An 18,857-nucleotide genomic window follows, 5' to 3' on the forward strand; every position below is an offset into this window, starting at 1 on the left:
AATAGATCTTGAAACACCTTTGGGTTTTGGTTTCATCTACCGACCCCAAAACTTGGAGTCAGATCTTACATTCAGCGTTTGTCAAACCTTTTGATTTTCAAAAAATAAAATAATCGGTAATTGCAAAGTCTGGGTATCATTGCGATATCAATAAAAAGTTGAAAGTCACTCATGACAAATTGTTTAAAAATAATAAGAGAAGCGTGAAATGCTGAAAGGTATACAAGAGAAATTTAATGAGTCTAAGACTCAAATCTAAGATTCAAATATAAATCAAAGACTCAAATCTAAAACTGAAAATGAAAGATTCAGGATTTGAATCGAAGACTGGGTGGCTGAAGGCTGAATGATTGAAGACAAAGTTTTGAAGATTCAAAATAAATTCAACTGTCTGAACACGAGTATATTGTGTTTGCGGGATTTACAGATGTTTTCCCATCGACCTGTATTTTATGCAATGCAATGAATAAAAACAGCAAGTTGAAAAAAATCTTGTTTTGTTGGTTGGATGTAGAGTAGAGATTTAAAATGCTTGTACTACTGTTTCGAAAAAGTATATGCTTTTTATTTATTTCTGGTGATTTTTTCAGCTTCTAACTGATATTTCTTTGTTGCAGGTAAGTGCATGGCCACGGATCGAGACTGGAAACTTGATGAATTTGTGGTGAGAATATTTTTCGAGTTCATAATAAAACGAAAAAATGCAATCATTCTCGATTCTCCGCAGACGATATCTAGCATCTAGCGACAAAATATTCTTTTCCTTTGTACGTTTAAAAATGCATCTCGGCTAAATAGAGCGTTTTAAGCAAAATTAAAACTGGAAGGTAGAAAGCAACGTCGCGTCGAGTAGATGAATTTCATGAAGCCCTGAAAAATAAAACCCGCAATAAAAAACGAACAAAAAAGAGAGAGCTCGACTCCATCCGTCGGTCTTTGAATGCACCTCGGTGCATCGATTAAAACTTGAGGCTTAAGTATCTAGGTGACAAAAAGACGTGAAAAAGAACTAGTCTACTAATGAGACATTACTCCCACTCGAGCTGGCTAAGACTAGGAAAGGTCCTTACCCCCGAATTATTATGCGCTCGTTCGCGTCTCTTTCTCAGATTTCCACCTGCCTTTGTTTTTGGCTTTATAGTGGTTTTTTTTTTGCTTTCGTCGTGTCGTTCAAATCTGCCCGGCGCAGCGATATTTTTCGGTCTCTGAAATTCACGCTCTAAAAACTATTTAAAATTAATACGAGAGGCTTTTGAAATGCACGTAACAACGACCTTTTGGATTTTCACCTCTTTCGGTAGTTCGAGGCAGAATTCTTTTGAGAATACGCTTGTTTTTCAAATATTCATTCTTTGTTCGTAGACGTAAATGTGAGTTTGTATGGAAAAAGGTCGACGAACTCGTTAAGTTGGACTCTCATCGAGAGGAATGCACTGCGATTGTCATAAATATCAATAATATTGTAACGGGTATCGGACATAAATTGAGAAGTAAGTCGACTGGAATACGCTGCAGATTAGAAATTGCTCTTTTTACTTCTGTTAGTTACGTCGACCTTTTGAGTTATATGAAACTATCATTTCCGGTGAGAGGAAATCCGCGATGTGGGGTAAGAAAAACGATATAATAACACGCTGGAATCGAATTTGATGCGATAAATGAAGAAATGAGAGTATGAGGAATATATATGTTCATTTGAAATTGCAAATTCTTGCAATAATTATTGAAGAATAATCGAAATCACCTGTATGTATTTCATTGTGGAATATTTTACACATTGTATTCGATGCAGTAACCAGGTTCAATACAATGCCACAAAATCCTTGGCATCGTCTTTCTCCAAAGCGACAAATGTCTCCGAACCGGATATAATAATGTCGGGACAGACAATTTGGCTTTCTGCTTCGATAAGTTTGTTGGGGGTTGAAATAGACACCAATATGTCTTGGCACAATCATGTTGCTGGAATTGCAAAGGCTCCATCTCAAAAGCTTGGAATACTGTTTCGAACCAGAATTGTATACACCTCAGCAGTTTTTGATGCTTTATAAAGCTCAGATCAGACCTTCCTTGGAGTATTATTCTCGTGTATGGAGGTTCGCCCCTAAGCATACACTGAAGCTGCTGGATTCCATCCAGAAAAGAACTATCCGCCTGATTGGAGCCGCGAACATCACTTGCAACATTGATAGTCTGAAACATCGAAGAATGGTTGGAGATGTGTCTCTCTCTTCTATAAATACTTTCACGGGAAGTGTCAAAGTGATTGGGCACGTTTGATTCCACCAAGAGCGGTACATATTAAAAATACGAGACGAACTGTGACTGCTTATCGTACACTCAGTACACCTCTAACTTCACTGTTCAAGAATTCTTTTTTTTCGGAGAACTGCGGAATAAACTTCCTGAGAACGTTTTTCCAAATGAATTTAATCTCCAGCGATTCAAATCCAATGTGAATCAATACTTTTGCACAGGCACCGCTTTTAAAGCGCCTTAAGAATTTCCCCTTAAGTGCTTGTGTTTTGTCCTCAAAAGAAAAGTAGTAGTAATAAACAAATTACCAGAGTCACATAATATTTGGGTTATGCCCAAGTGATATTATATATTTGGAACCATAGCCCAAAAATAAAGAATTCGTGATCCAATAGCAGACAGCAATCTTTCGACCCCCGTACGTAGGTAGTGCAAGCTGGACTCAACTATCCTTAAAGGGCAAGCCTGAGTAAGAAAAGGCAAAAACATGTTTTCGACGACTTCATCTGTGGAATCGACAGAAGAGTCAAAGCGATGACACCTTCCCTTACGACGTCATGTGCGGGATCGATAGAAGAGTAAAGGCGATGACATTCTCCTCTTACGATGAAGTCATCCCTCAAAGAGAATCAAAGCGATGAGAGTTCATCTCACGACTACGTCACCTATTGGATCGACAGAAGAGTCGAAGTAATAACATCTTCCTTTACGACGTCATCTGTGGAATCGACAGAAAAAAAATTGAAGCAATGACATCTTCCCTCACGTCATCTATGGGATCGACAGAAGTGGCAATTTATGAATAAAGTAGATAAAATAAGATTCCAAGGCGTTTCATTGCACGGCGAAGCTTTAACATCGAGGTTCGTCCTCTGTCTTAGTCTGCAGCTTTATTTGCCAGAAAACTAGTCCAAAGGTGATCGAATATTATATTTATATTTTGTGCATGGATCTTCATATTTTTTCACCAAAACTATTAACTATGGATTTTTAAAGATGATAATCCACGGTGTTCATTTCGAGTGAGTCCTGAAAGTCGCACAAAATAATTACGATGAGAAGTAGTAAAATCAATGAAAATGAAGAACACCAGAATCTAAATATTCTGATAAGCTATTTCGAATAAGTAGATAATATTGAAAATGAGAGGGAATAAACAGTGATTATGGCATTCAAATGTATAAGAGTACTAATTTGTAAAGAAGATGCATTATTATGACCTGAAATGAAAAAGAACTAATGAATGTCAATGAAAATCAAACAATGAAGGTGAAAATGAAGAAATGATGGACGTAAAAGATTTTAAACCAAGCAATTTCACATTTCGAATGTTACTATCCACAATCCCCTTCAGGTGATGAATGCTGTATCAAGAAAAATATTCAACAGCATGGTTACTCCAAAAACCAGCCAGATATTGGCCAGAATCCCGTGAGGAAACACATCCTATTTCGATGAAAAGAAGGCATGGTAAACATTGGAAAAACTTGTTTCATGAAACTGGTTTCATGTAACGGGTTTTAAAAAAAACGTATCACTGGAACGGTTTTCCAGCACCTTCTTGATGGATTCTGACGACGATGCGCTTGTGGTGGTGGTGGCTAAGAAATAAGATAAAATACGAAAGTACTAGGTTCACTCGGTGATCAGTAATCGGCAGCACGACTGTTTCGATGTAGCTGGCGAACTAAGCAGAAATTGTGATGAATTTAACGATATTTTTCGGATGTCGAAGCCACTTTTTAATTGCTTGTTAGAACTGGTGAATTCACTAATAATAAAGAAGGACACTAACTGAGGAGAAATTGACAATTAGACTGAGATGAGTGGAAACATTTTTATTACTTCGGAATACTTTTAATAATTGTCAAGTAGTATGAACTATGTTGACAATGTATGGTTATTCAAAGTAATGGAAAATCAATATAAAAGAAGAAAAATCAGTATAAGTGTTTGTTTGAAAGAAAGATTTCCAGTTCAGTAACGAGTTGCTCCCATTGTGGAATATTGAAGTCTTCAGGAATTGGATAGTGATTGGTAGCAGGTGTTGATTGCTGGAGACCCACTTGACCATGATTGTGTAGAGGTTGGACTTACTGATGGGTGCTGTTGGTAGCTGAATTGGTAGTCGCTAGCTGTTGAGCATTGTGGTGCACCAATCCAATCAATCAGGCTAACAATATCCCTCCAGAAAATTTGGAATTGGCTTGTAATCATTTCTTTGAACACCTGGAAGAACACTCAATAGAAAATTATTCCACTCGAGGCATTGCTTTTTCTCTTTGACCCAGTTCCCTGTGATGGTGGATTTATTGGTTCATTACCTTTTCCTGTATCTTCCTTTCCCATATCAGGTTTCTCTACTCCTGGACTAAAATCAATGAAACTAAAGTTTCATCAAACGCTGTGTGCATATATCTGTTGCAAGCAACTTCACTTTCATATTTCACGAAACCAGTTTCATGAAACAAGTTTCTCTGGTGTGCACCGTGCCTAAGAGGTCGGTGGAACTCGGTATTGGCGAGCACACAAAAACACCCATCGAAAAAATCTAGCAACTTTTGAATATCGGAGCATGGTTGGGATGGTAGCAGGTTGGCTTGGTGTGAGTGGTTTGTTCTACTCATGTATTCGACCATCATGTGGAACAAGGCCTATGGCCGCACGATCGATTTTCACTGCGTATGGTCAAATCAGTGCTAGGATGACACGTTGAAAAGTAAGGCATCGTTAATGCTTAGCTCGCTCAAGTTTTTGAGGTTGGTCATTCGAAGGGAGGATTTTAACAGACGTTTAGACCTATCAACATAACATCAAGTGGTTTGCACCGTAAATAACTCATAGGGAGGAACACTAGTTTCAAACTAGGTTTGTAGAAGCTGCGTACTTATTGTACAACTATGTACAACTAGTGTGGAGTTCCACAACGTATGGAAACCTCTAATCAAGTGGAAAACGGGCTTCGGTAAACCGAGCAGGAAAAATAATGAGAAGAGGGCAGAGAGGAAAGCGCCCAAGTGAAATAAATGAAAAGTATCGACGTATCAGTAATAGGCCAGGTGTCACCCGAATAAGATTATAGTTACCAACTATCGAAACGTTGTGAAATTTATATATTAAGAAGTTCCAAGATTTTCATGTTGTCACGTTATTAACTACATTTGAAACATAGAAAGGCTGTGTTGATACAAACTTTCGTTGACCGATCAGTTGTAGGAATGGATTACTAACCAATTATTGTTAGTAGATAATCTGGGCTAACTCTTTTCCTCAACTTTTTGAATTGTCTAAACCCGTATGGATGCAAAATGTCAGAAAATTGAATGAGAATTCCAAGAAACGTTAACTCGCCAATAAAAATACCCATCGAGTAGATAAGTACTTAAATCAATTGAGTTTTCCATAAAAATGTCGTTAAGCGTCCTAGAAAAACTATCTCTCGATTATTATTCTGCTAATAATAGATTTTATTTAGTTCTTATCGTAATTCTCTCGCCCACTTTTTATGCTTAAGTGATTTTATGAAAAAGCATATTAAACTCGAGTATCGATCTATTCAATTCACTTTTATTGCTCATGATAAATACCCTATTTGATTAATGATTACCTGTTATTGATTCTTTTACTCAACGTCATTCAAAAATAATTATCAAATGAAGGCAATGCGAAGTCAATTAAAACAACTTCTGCAGAGTCGGTCTTTGAATTGAATATGGGATCAATATTTTATGAGATATTTTCCATGGTAGCTTCAATTTCGTAATGATATTATTCCTGCTAATGCCGCAGCCATTGGAAATTGTGATTTGTAAAGAATATTATTTATATGTCTGTTTGTTTGTTAAGCTATCAGTTTATTATGATTTTCACACCCGATTTCCATTGCGTTAGACATTAATAACAATAAATTACGGTTGAATATTTAGTCTTTTTGTCACAGTTCAAACTTTTGAATTCTATTATAAATAATGCGCCTTATCTGCGCATAATATAGTTGATTGAGAAATTAGTGCATCCAATTGCACCTCGAGTGAGTAAACACTAAAGAATGCTGAGAAAGAACGAAATTGAACTGAAATAATTCGTGGAGTTGAGTCTCTCGAAGCGCTATGACATGGATACTTTCCTCTAAGTAGTCTAAGTGCATGTGCAAAGAAAGAAGGAATTGACAATGAGAAAATCTGTTTACTTGCACTCAATTACTCTCGTATGATGCCATTTGATTTAACCAATAGAAATAAAGCTACGCCCGTCACCAATGGAATAAATTTGGTAACCCGAATCAGTTCTATAGTATCTGTTAGTCTGAAACCAGAACACTTCATCAGTTGCCTCAGCACATGTGAATATTCACCACAGTCAACAAACCCGGAAGACAGTTTTTATAAACTTAGTTCTCTTCAGATTTATTATAATTTGCTTTATTAATTGAAGTTGTAGCTTTCGAACTGATTGTAAGAAATACAAATTAGGAACTACACGAACAGAAAATTAGGAGTAAACTGCTTGCCAATTCCACGATTCTGAATATTTCTATTTAATGGCTGAGGCTGTTAGTTCTCAACAGCAATTGCAGCAAAGGTGGAAAATAAAGAAAATTTTCATTATTTCCCAACTTATTTGGCTTTTAGGGAAAATCAGCAAACACTAATCCCACTGTACAAAACCCAAATATTAATTTCTACAACGACTCCTTAAAGTACCTGTGAAATATCTTGGCAAAGCTTCTGATCCTTATAAAGTATCTGTCATCATTCTTGAAAACTGCTCTAATGAACTTGCAAAATTGCTCGTATTGTACATGAGAAGGGCAGGTAAAACTACTCAAATAACTTCAAATTTCTTTATTATTTATCATCTGTTATATTGCAAGTCAATGAGAAAATTGTAAATTAACATATTTTGAAATATTTCGAGAGCCTCAACATCTTAGCGATCATCAGTATGGTTTCCGGAAGCAAAGATCTTTTCGAGCATGATGGTTTATTCTAATCAAAATTGACTAGTAAGATCATTATTGTTCGTGGTTCTCAGGATTTCTCAGAAACCGTTACTAAAAAAGAGTTCATTATTGGTTATAGCTCGAATATTCTCACCGTCAGCGTTGGTATCATATACTATTTCTACTGTACATCCTATAAGAAAATCCAATTATTGCTGCCAATGAGAGCAGGCTTGTCTCTTCTATCCATTTAGATTTAGATGCTTGATAACAGCAAATTTTACAGCTTGATGATGATCCGGAGGAAAATTTAGCTTCTAGTGAAAGTAATCAAGTAGAATTTAACGATAAGAAGCTCTATACATGGTGAAAATTGGAAATTAAAACTTCTTATGTTTTTCACCACTTGTATTCGTAACTAACGTAACTGAAGTGCTGTCCTATAGGGATTGATACGGACCTATACAAACCTAGAGTTTATAAGCTTAAGTGTCCATGTGGGACAATTTTGCCGAAATTTCTCAAAACGGTATGCTGAACATGAAAGGTCCTTCAGAGTGGGGTAAAAAAATTTCCACGTTGTCAAACCATTCCTTGGAATGCAACCACTAGTTCTGGAATCTAAACGATACGGAAATTTTGCACTTTGCAAGCAATGGTTGGTAACTCAATTACAGGGTGTAACTAAATAAGTGTAAAACATTTGATTCCTCATCGAAAAAAAGATAGGATCTTTCATATAAAGCATCCCTTGTAAAGATACAGCCCCTTAAAGGGGGTACATAAAATTTGTATAACAATTAACCTGAAGTTTTGTACTAACAAAAATTCACTTAGCCAGTAATTTATTTGGTTTACTCCATGGTTGTAAGGGGTGGAAAACGCAACCCCTAAAATTTATTTCCAATGTAACTTTTTGTCTTATTATTTGTTTACCATTTAAAAATTTATTTCCGATAGCCTGTTTCATTCTAAACGAAAATGTCTCTTGGGTTTTTTGTCAAAAATGAACCAGTTCGCATCAAAAAATTATTTTACGAACAACTACAGAGATACATCGCCATAAATGCGAAAATACGAAACTAATCTATCTAGTAGGTCGCTATTAGCGATAGTGACAATTAAATTGGTATGACGTTGTCAGTTTGTGAATTTTCGAATTTGAATTGATACTAATTATATGTGTTGTTGTTCTGTTCTTAATTTGTTACTTTGATAATTCACTTGTTATTAAAATGGCATACGCAAATGAGGAAATGGCTGATATGCATTACGTTTACGGTCTGTCGCAGGAGAATGGGTTAGAAGCTTCTAGAAGAGCTCAAATGTATCCTCAACGGCAGCATCCTTCACATAGAATATTTGCTCGACTTTATCAACGATAAAGAATATGGTTCATTCGACAAAAGAACGCAGGATTGTGGTCGCCATCGAGAAGTACGAACACCACAGCTTGAGGAAGCAGTACTTAATTTGATTGAAGAACAACCTACTACCAGTACTAGAAAGATTTATTTCCAGCTAAATGTTGATCATATGACGGTATTTCGAATTTTAAAGGAACAACTCTTATACCCTTACCATCTGCAACGAGTACAGGCACTGTTACCGCGAGACTTTCCGAACCGTCTTGAATTTTGCAATTGGATGCTGGAAATGATTAGAAGAAATTGTGACTTTCTGAAGACGATAGAATTCACAGACGAATGTAGTTTTTCTCGAGACAAGATTATTAATTTTCATAATTACTACATATGGGCTGATGAAAACCCTCACGTTATTGTCGAAACTAATCATCAAGAACAGTTTTCTCTTAACGTGTGGTTCGGAGTTATTGGGGATGATTTAATTGGGCCTCATTTTCTACCTCCTCGATTAAATGGTGAGGCATACGTTCAATTTTTGCATCCAGTACTGCTGGAGGAAGTTCCTTTGGGCGTCAGAAGGGATATGATGGGGCTCCCGCCCATTTTAGTCAAGTAGCACGTCAGCATTCAACTTAAACATATGCAAATCAGTGGATAGTTTGAGGAGGACCACAGAACTGGCCCGCTAGATCCCCGGATCTCACTCCTCTCGATTTCTCTATTTGGGGTCATTTACAGCATTTGGTTTATCGTACTCCTGGTCGCGATGTAGAGAACTTGAGAAACCGCATAATCGATGCGTGCAGGGTAATCAGAGAGACTCCAGGAATATTTGAGCGAATACGTGGCTCAATGCGCCGACGCCCAGACACATGCGTAATGTCTGAAGGTAGACATATTGAATATACTATGATTTCTACATATTGTGTGTTTTGTTATTAATAAATTAGTTTTGTTATTACCCTTTAATCGTTTAATGCAGTTACTAACTACAAAATAACAATAAATCCAATTCGCATTTATGACGATGTATCTCTGTAGTTGTTCGTAAAATACTTTTTTGCTGCGAACTGATTTATTTTGGGCAAAACACCCAAGAGACATTTTTTGTTTAGATTGAAACAGGCTATCGGAAATATATGTTTAAATGGTAAACAAATAATAAGAGCATTTTTTGCAATTTCGCAAAATTGGTTTTTCGTCAAAATAACTCAAAATCAGGAGTGATAAATACATATTACAGCTATACTTTGCAAATAATTGATAGTTTGTCTCATCTCAGAGATGTTTTGTATCAGGATGAGAAATATTGTGGAAGATTAAAAACACAAATAAAACTAGACACATTGACCCTTCAATAAAATACTTAGCCTTTCGAAGAATATAATCAAGTTTACATTAAAACACCATAAATTTCGACATTTTACCAACAGTTGGTTAGATTGAGACAAACTTTGACAAACCTGAGGCGCTGTAACTGAATTAAATTACTGCCGGAAAAGAATCACTATCGCTTCAAAATAAAATTGAAAACCGTTACTTTTTGAATACTAGACAGTAAAATGCAAAATACTCACATCAACGGATAGTGTGAATTACTCCATAATCAGTATAACAGTTTGAAGCTTTTTTGTCGAAACCGTAAAATCGTAAAGGTATGTCCAAATGACAGTTACGGGCAAGTGTGATCTATAATGTTACTGGTATGAATAGTCTCAGAGCCAGTGATAAATAATTTCAAAAACATGATTTATTTTTAGTGGTACTCATATAGGCATTGACCGTCACAGCAACATACACATGATATCATTAATATGTTAGTTCAATTCAATAACTAACTCCAATATACGATAACTTAAATGACATTTTTCGTGGAGACAACAAGTAAGATTTTTGTACATAATATGATATTACAGAATCTGAACAATGAAAATATAATAGTAAAATAACAATAATCTTCATCTTTCTAAATACCCGTGATGTTTTGGGAGTCAAATCCGTTACTATCTTGAAAACTTGGAGGATTAACGAATTCTCACCCATAGTACGGGTCAGACGATACGCAATGAAAATCGATTGTCCCAGAATTGGGATCGAACAATGTTTGACAAAAGCGTTGGTTTCATGAGTAAGGCTCATTTACCAACCGGCGACTGTATCCTAATCAGAATGAATGAATTGTTTTCTGAACTGACAGTATAATTTATGATAAAGATTGAACAAAATGGTTAACTTTTTTTTAATATTATTTCAAGATATTGAATAATGGAAAGAACGTGGTTTTCAACACTGTGGAAAATTTTGGTGGAGAAGTGTTGATGAATTTTGTTTTGGAAGAAAATGCATATCTAGATTCATTTCTATACTCTGCAATATACGTATGCATTTTGTAATGATATAATACCAACACCAGCGATGTTGAATTTTTGAAGTCAGGAGAAAACGTAAAAGAGTACCTTGTCAAAAGTCATGTTTCACCTCTCATTTTCAACCTGTCATTTCAACATAAACCAGCAGATTTTACAAAAAATTTGTGTTTGTAATGCAACCTTTGACGAATAATAATAATAAATGATTTAAATATTGAATTCATTAAAATAATTAATATAAGTCATGTACTAAAACTAACATTTAATAAAACTGTAACTGATCACTGTGTGTATAGTTCAAGTAAACGATATAGTGCAACCTACATTTCAACAGCTCCCCTTTAATAACAAAGTTAGGGAGCTAACTAATTTCGTTATTCAATAATCATTTCTGATTATATAAGAATCACAATAACTATATAATATATATGATAAAAATTTATCTATATATATATATATATATATATATATATATATATATATATATATATATATATATATCTGTTTTAAAGTAGGGATTCAAATTACAGGGTGATAATTGAAAATACTTCTGAATACTACTCACTCACATTATATATATATATATATATATATATATATATATATATATATATATATATATATATATATATATATATATATATATATATACTATTTATCGCTTCACACTTCACTAACTGTCTTCGAAAGCTTCTGATAATTCCTCTTCCATATTTTCTGTTTCACTATCAATATCGTCATTCGAATCAATAATGAATTTATTTCCACAGTAAATATGGAAATGTCTAATCTCCATATAGTATTTTTCAACTAAAATTACTTTTTTATTCCTTCGTAACTGTGTCGTGAGAGTCATACCAAGTTTCGTACAAATAGAAAATTTGCCGTTGTTCTTGTCTATATTTAGTTATTTGTTCTAAGTATTTGTTACGCAATCCCACTATTCTTCTGCTTTCCATAACTGCTTGATGTTGTTTACTATTTCAAATACAAATCCTAGTTTCTTTATCCAATTCTGAAGAGTTTTGTCTTAGCAGCTCACGTTATGGCCGGAAGTATTCAATTTCTTCCTTATGATTTCAGTTGAAGGAGTCTCATTGCTTTTGTAACAGTCGTGTATTGTTTTTTCAATTATTTTATTAGATGAACATCTAAAGGTTTTGGTTATCCTGTATCACTTCGCGTCTTGCGTTCATAAGGTTTGTTTTTGACTATTTTATGTACAGTTGAGAAAGAAATTTCTGATGTTGCTTGTTATTGTTTTTTTTTACTTCGAAACCAAACTTGAGATGTAGATTCTTATATACATTGAAACATACTCTCTGTGTTTCAATATTCAAAAGCATCCGAATCTTATTCACTGGTATCTCTTTTTCGCATTGTTCACTATCGCTATTGGAATCACTACACAGGAAAAAGTCTGCGTTGTTATCACACTCATTATTACAATTATTACTTGTCCAAGGACGCCACATTTTAAACATATAACAAAAATTTTAAGTAATTATAACTGCACCAATATCGAATTTCAACACTCAAATTGCAATCAGTTCCTGAACTTAACACGACAGCGATAACTATACCCGCATTCCCCGATTTCTATTCGTCATCATAACATGACTTCAAATTTAATTTTATGACTCTTCAGTCTACCATAAAACTCGGTTAAGTAGTAAAAGTTATCCAATACGAACCGCCAAATCTACAGTCCACGTGGACTATTTCGCAGCAAGTTCATTTCTATGGTTTTTTTGCCTTTCAGACTGCCGCCAACTTTAAGTGTACACAATATCGTTTACTTCGACTATACCTGGAGGATATATCAGGAACACTTTTATTTGTGTATCTTTATCGACGTAATATAACTCAAAATAATAGTTTTTAGTATATTTTCTTGTCTGTATATCTGTTTGTATTTCTGTGCGCTTATGCGGCTTAAGTGTTAAATCGCGAAGAGTGGTGAACGAACAGTCATCCTGGGAACATGCTCGGCATGAACACCTGACATACAGACGTATCAAAAACCGAAAATGAAACGGAAGTTGGAATTTACTGTGCGGGGAGAAATTATACTAATAGTTTTCTTATAAATCGAAGATAGCTTTCTGCTGTTAGAAATTTTGGGAAAACTCAAAAACTGAAGTCTGAGCTATTGTTTTCATGAAAATGTTTTCTGGCTCTTCGACTATAAAATACTGGATGTTTCATAAAATAACATGATTATAGGAACAATTTTTCTTACGGTACAACTTCACCTACGTACCTATTAATCATCCGAACGGGTACTTCTTTATCCGAGAATGAAATATGTTTGAATTTAATTTGAAATTATAATGGCACAAACTTAACGTATAATCCTTGATCGATTATTTATCATATGAATGAAACATATTATCGAATCCAATTGCTCGTGAGCTGTGTTACAGTTCAATTTAATATTGCGATATTTACAAGGATTATTCTCTACGTTTATTGATGTTACGATTTACGATTTTGAATTGTTTAACAACTATTTATGATGTTAATAAAATCATAAAGTGCTGCCTAAAAAATTACAGAAGCGAAAATGTAATAGGTATATTCATTATCGTATACGGAGGAAGTCAAAAATATCGAATATGTTCGCTAAGAAATTGTTGAAAATACAAATTAAACTCAGATTTGCAACTGGAACCATCTACACCGAAAAAAAAATCTGTTTTTCTATTTTATCATTCATTAACTGTAGTATATTGTTTTTCTTCATTCAAATTTGTAAACTTGTGAATAGTAATTTCATCCAAACCGATTTCATGTCATAATTCGATAGTCTACAGGAATACAAACAAGATGTTTTCTAAGAATGTAGGTTCATATTTCCACAGAGCTATTTGAAATACATTAGTCAGTTATATGCCAATTTTTTGAGTTTTCTCATTTTTTCATAAGGTTCCTTGTTGATCATTTTTGTTTCAATCCGTTTCGTTGCATCGCTATCCCCGATCCTGTTATCTCTACTCTTTATATATTTGAAATGTTCACTTTTTCTTACATCTAGGGAGCTTTGAGATCTACCTATATAAGTATATCACAGGAACCAGGTATTTTGTAAATACTCTCTTTTGTGTTTTGGTTCGAATTTTCGAGTTTAGTTTGTGTTAAAAAAGATCTATCTCAGTGTGTTCGTAGTTCTAAAAGTTGTTTTTGCATCATATCTGTAACGATAGTTGTGAGGTACTTGTGTTGTTGGGTTTGTGATGATTGCAAAATCTATATATGTTGGTTATTGTCTTTTAACACTTTCAGTGAGTGTTCTTTCCACAAACTGTTCCGGATACGCGCCTTCTTTCAAAACCGTTTCAATAATAGTTATTTTCATTTCCAGATTACGAACTGAATTGCAAACTATCTTAGCTCTATCATACAAACTTCTGACCATACCTTTTTGTCACTTAGGTATAGTATGCATGAATATGGAAATATAGAAGATAATATTTCTTTGAAAATTAAATAACGAAATAATGAAATGCATTTTGAATATTGATTTGAACAATATGAAATATTTTAATTTTGGAATGAAATGTGTATATATTTTTAGTTTTTACGGTTTAATGGTTATTTGGCGGATGATTCCACAGCTATATCAACTTTCGTTTTATTTATTTGACAAATGAAATTTTGAATTACCAACTTTGTTCACACCCGAATGCGTCATATTTACATATAAAAAGGCTGTCTGGACTTGTATCAGTATGCAAATGTAGGATCATTTTATCTCATAAAATACCTTCAAATACTTGGTGTTGTTTAGTTGTCTCTTTATTCCTTGAATATGTAATAACATGTCATAATTTATTCAGAATTCAGTGATATTTGAATTCCCAGATCAACTTTATCATAATTAGTGAATTCAAAATGAGGACTGTATAGACTGGGTTTTCTCGTAGATCTGATATTTGAATAGTTCTTTCTGAATTTTGAGTTGAATTGTTGCATGAAGAATAATTTCATTGTGAATTGTTTCAATCAATATAAAAAATAGAACAGATAAGAGCTTGGTTTTGGAATTATTATTATTATAAGTAAATGATTATCATGAGTATGAGAATTAACAAACTGAGTTATATAATTTTTCGAGATGTCTTTTCAACATCGATATTTATAAATGCGAAAGCCGCTTACTCAACACTCACTCATTCATTTCTGTTTCTCCGTACTGGTAAGTCCTAGGAAGCTAAAATTTGGTATATATGTGCTTCTTAGGTCTTAAATGCGCCCTGAGGTTTTGAAATATTCCAACTGGGGCGCACCCCGTGAGGATAGAAGGGGCGCGTTCACATATTAAAAATATCTTTTTGTACAACTGTCATTAAAAGTAACATTTTTAATGGTTGTCAAGAGTATCAAAAGATGATGTTTACAAACAAGCGTGTTGAAAATATTTTCAACACTAGTGACCAAATAGCAATAAATAAAACATAATTATTCAATTCCCAAGGAAGTTTTGATATGAAAAATAGATATAGATACAATTAATTTTCTGTTTTGTATTATATACATTAATTACATTATTACTATTGTTATTCATGAACATTAATATGAAAAGTACAATTAGAACAACTGCTTATATTGAACAGCGATGTTGAAGAGCCTTGTAATATATTTGAACTATCTGAGTTGACAATATCATAGGCATTAACATTTAATTCTTGAAGTGAAGAGGACGATGCTGTAACGCTGGAGCTAGCTGTTGGGATTATTCTTTCAGCAATACCCTTTTTATAAAACATAGATAGATCGATGTAACCCTCAGCTACTGTTATGGACTACCATCCTCCGTGCTTCTTAATATCCGTTATATTTGCTCCTGATTCTGCTAGCAAAGAAGCAGCTGAAACAGTGGCCTGTACATTCCTTTGGTTCCAGGAGGTTCAGAAACTCAGCAATGGTAGCGAGCATTTTCCCAAACGTGTTTATAGCCACTGGGTTGGCACTGCATTCATAATTTGAGTATTTCAGAAGAAAACACTGATAATTGATAACAGAAGGACGTAATGCAACATATTTATTAAAATAGTCAGTTTTTTTCCAACAATGCAAAAAGAACTGCTTATTTTCGTTTTTGTATTTGGAATTTGAACAATCAATGATTTATCCATTAATTTAATGTCTTCTATTAATAAAAGGCACAGCTTTTCACGCCGGCAGGCTCCATATTTTCTGAAAATAGTACCAACCTTTATCATCAAATATCATCTGGCGCCTCATTTATGGACCTCTGGACGTAAGAGTTTTTGATTTTTTGTGCATATAACTTTCATTTTTTTTTCGATGTTTTTGAGTCTACACCACCTAAGAAAATTAAAATATGCTATGTCGTACTGCTGAGCCGATTCTTTTGGTAACAATTCAGTAGAAGCTCTTTTTGCATCCTCTTCAATATCGTCAGGAACACACAATTCCACACTATTGTTCTTCATTATGCAAGACTTCAAACACCAACGAAAACTTTAAATGTGACTTTAAATAAAACGCGTGAGCTGTGAACAATACTATTTGTTGGTAAGTGGGTGATTCGGTGTCACCTGACACGGCCACTTCACAGCAAATGCGATAACATGACAAGAGATATCAAAATGTGTTTGTATAGAAATTTTAAATTTATCTATTTTGTTATGAAAACATGACACTTGTACACAAAACTTTGTATGATATTTGTGTTAGAGAATAGTTTTGTTCGTGAAATTGCTCAACTCGATACGTTCGTTTCGCAAATTTTTTCACTAACAAAATACAACCTAACTTTTAGCTCCCCTCCCCTGGTAGTAGGAGAATGGATAGTCAAGATGCTCTCTAGTAGATCAATAAGTATTAATGTAGAAGACATAACAGTGAAAGGACTGGTCATGAGGGGATGTCCACAGGGAGGGGTCTTATCACCCCTTCTCTGGAACATAGTTCTGGATCTCCTAATTAATCACCTTAACAAAAATGGAATCTACACAATTGCATATGCAGATGACATAGTTATCTTGCAGACTGGCAAATTTGTAAACACACTGTGCGATAGAGCTCAGGATGGGGTTAAATCAATAGAAACATAGTGTAAGGAACACTCACTGTCGATCAATCCCAAGAAGACTGAGATGGTCCTTTTCTCCAGGAAAAGAAGTTTAAAGGGCTTAACACCTCCCGAAATCTTCAAAAGAAAACTAAGGTAAAATACCTTGGTACTATCCATCCTCAATAGGAAGCTAACATGGAACTCTCATCTACAGAGTAGAGCAAAAAGAGCATACGTGGCTTGTGAGCAATGTCGGAGGACAGTGAAATGCGCATGGGGTCTTTCACCCCGTTTGGTCACCTGGATCTACACTGCAATAATAAGACCTATGTTAACGTATGGAGCCATTGCATAGTGACCGAAAGTTCTTCAAGCAACGGCCATCCAAAAATGATATCAAATACAGCGGCTGGCTTGTTTAAACATGAGAACAACACCATGAGAACAACACCAACCGCGGCAATAGAATTAATCACGGGTCTGACCCTTCTGGATCTGTACATTAAGGAGGTTGCGTTAATAGCCATGCGTTAATAGGAGGTTGCGTTAATAGTAGAAATGGGTCAATTGAGGCTGGGCCTATGGCGGGAAGCGCTTACTGCGCAACCTCTGCTGCAGGCAACAAGCGATGCAATTGAACCCAGGTTTGTGTGTAATAAACCCTACAATATACAAACTAAGCAGAACATAGAGTCAAAAACCAAAGAAGGCTCAGGGTCTGGAGTGTACTCCAGATCACTAAGCCTAATAATTAAGTGGGGAATGGGAAGAAATACCAGCGTGGTCCAAACAGAACTGGCTGGTATCTCAATTGCCACAAAAGAAATAACCAAGAAAGGAATTTCTGGCAAAAACAACAAATCTGCACTGACAGCAGACAAGTCCTATTAGCCTTGAACAGACAACGTATAACCTCAGGGCCAGTACTAGAGTGTCACCAAGATTTAGCCAAAGCCTCGGTAGATAATAACATTATCCTGAGGTGGGTTAAAGGGCATGACAGGAGTAAAGATAATCCCATTGCCGACTCTTTAGGTAAGGAAGCAGCTGGACTAAGAATTTTAGGACCCAGTGGTACCTACTGACTGATGACTTCAATAATTGCGGAACTAGTCAAATGCTACACCCACGCTCAATCCTTGAAGAGATGGGATGGAATCATAGGATGTAATCCTGCCAGGACCACCTTGGGCGACCCTGGGAAGCTGGCGCCGAAGAAATATCTGGCGATGACCAGGAAAAATCTACGCCTAATAGTAGGATTTCTGACTGGCCACTGTCAACTAAGGAAACACCTCCATAATATGGGGCTAGTGGACACACCTCTATGCAGGATATGTGAACAGGAAGATGAGACTGTCAGGCATGTCCTGTGCGAGTGCCCGGAGTTATCGTCAATAAGAGAGTGTGTGTTCGGCGAGTCTTGGCCTACACCTGCCGATATAAAGGAGATGTCTCCCAGTGACCTGTCCACCTTCCTGGAAAGGACAGGATGGACGATGACCTAGGAGGATGTACAATGGGTCACATGTGGCCTAAGTGCTGTGGGTTTACACTCGCCCTCCCTACTCTACAGATAGATATCATCACTGTTTCTCCATACTGGTATATTTTTGGAGGTTGAAATTTTGTATGAAGGTTCGTTTTATGATGTAAATGTGCAATAAGAAAGGATTTTTAAATATTCCAACGGGGTGCCAGCCGCGGGGGAAGAAGGCGCGCCCATACAACAAAATTATCTTGTCGTCACTGTGAATTTATATTTATTATCAGCATTGCACCCGTGCGGAGACGGGGCGGCTCGCTAATAATTCATATAACTGGATGTCTCATACTTCCTTTTTTTTCAGTTCCAGCAGGATTTATTTTTACTGTACATT

The 18,857-nt window shown here is 35.3% G+C and overlaps 1 protein-coding gene across 8 annotated transcripts in view; it reads left to right on the top strand.

Annotated features, from left to right (window-relative positions):
• Positions 1–18,857, top strand: part of LOC111503476 (Eph receptor tyrosine kinase) — a 448,678-nt gene that overhangs the window by 173,582 nt on the left and 256,239 nt on the right. The window contains exon 2 of one of the 8 annotated variants that reach the window (XM_074184067.1): positions 618–664. The exons of the other annotated variants lie outside the window; for them this stretch is intronic. The gene's annotated coding sequence lies outside the window, so the exon portion shown is untranslated. The remainder of the gene's footprint in view (positions 1–617; positions 665–18,857) is intronic. 8 annotated transcript variants of the gene reach the window in all.

Source organism: Leptinotarsa decemlineata, unplaced genomic scaffold (genome assembly GCF_025532065.1).
Source record: "Leptinotarsa decemlineata unplaced genomic scaffold, Ldec_3_MD MMD2_tig00026354_RagTag_RagTag, whole genome shotgun sequence".
Classification (NCBI taxonomy): domain Eukaryota; kingdom Metazoa; phylum Arthropoda; class Insecta; order Coleoptera; family Chrysomelidae; genus Leptinotarsa; species Leptinotarsa decemlineata.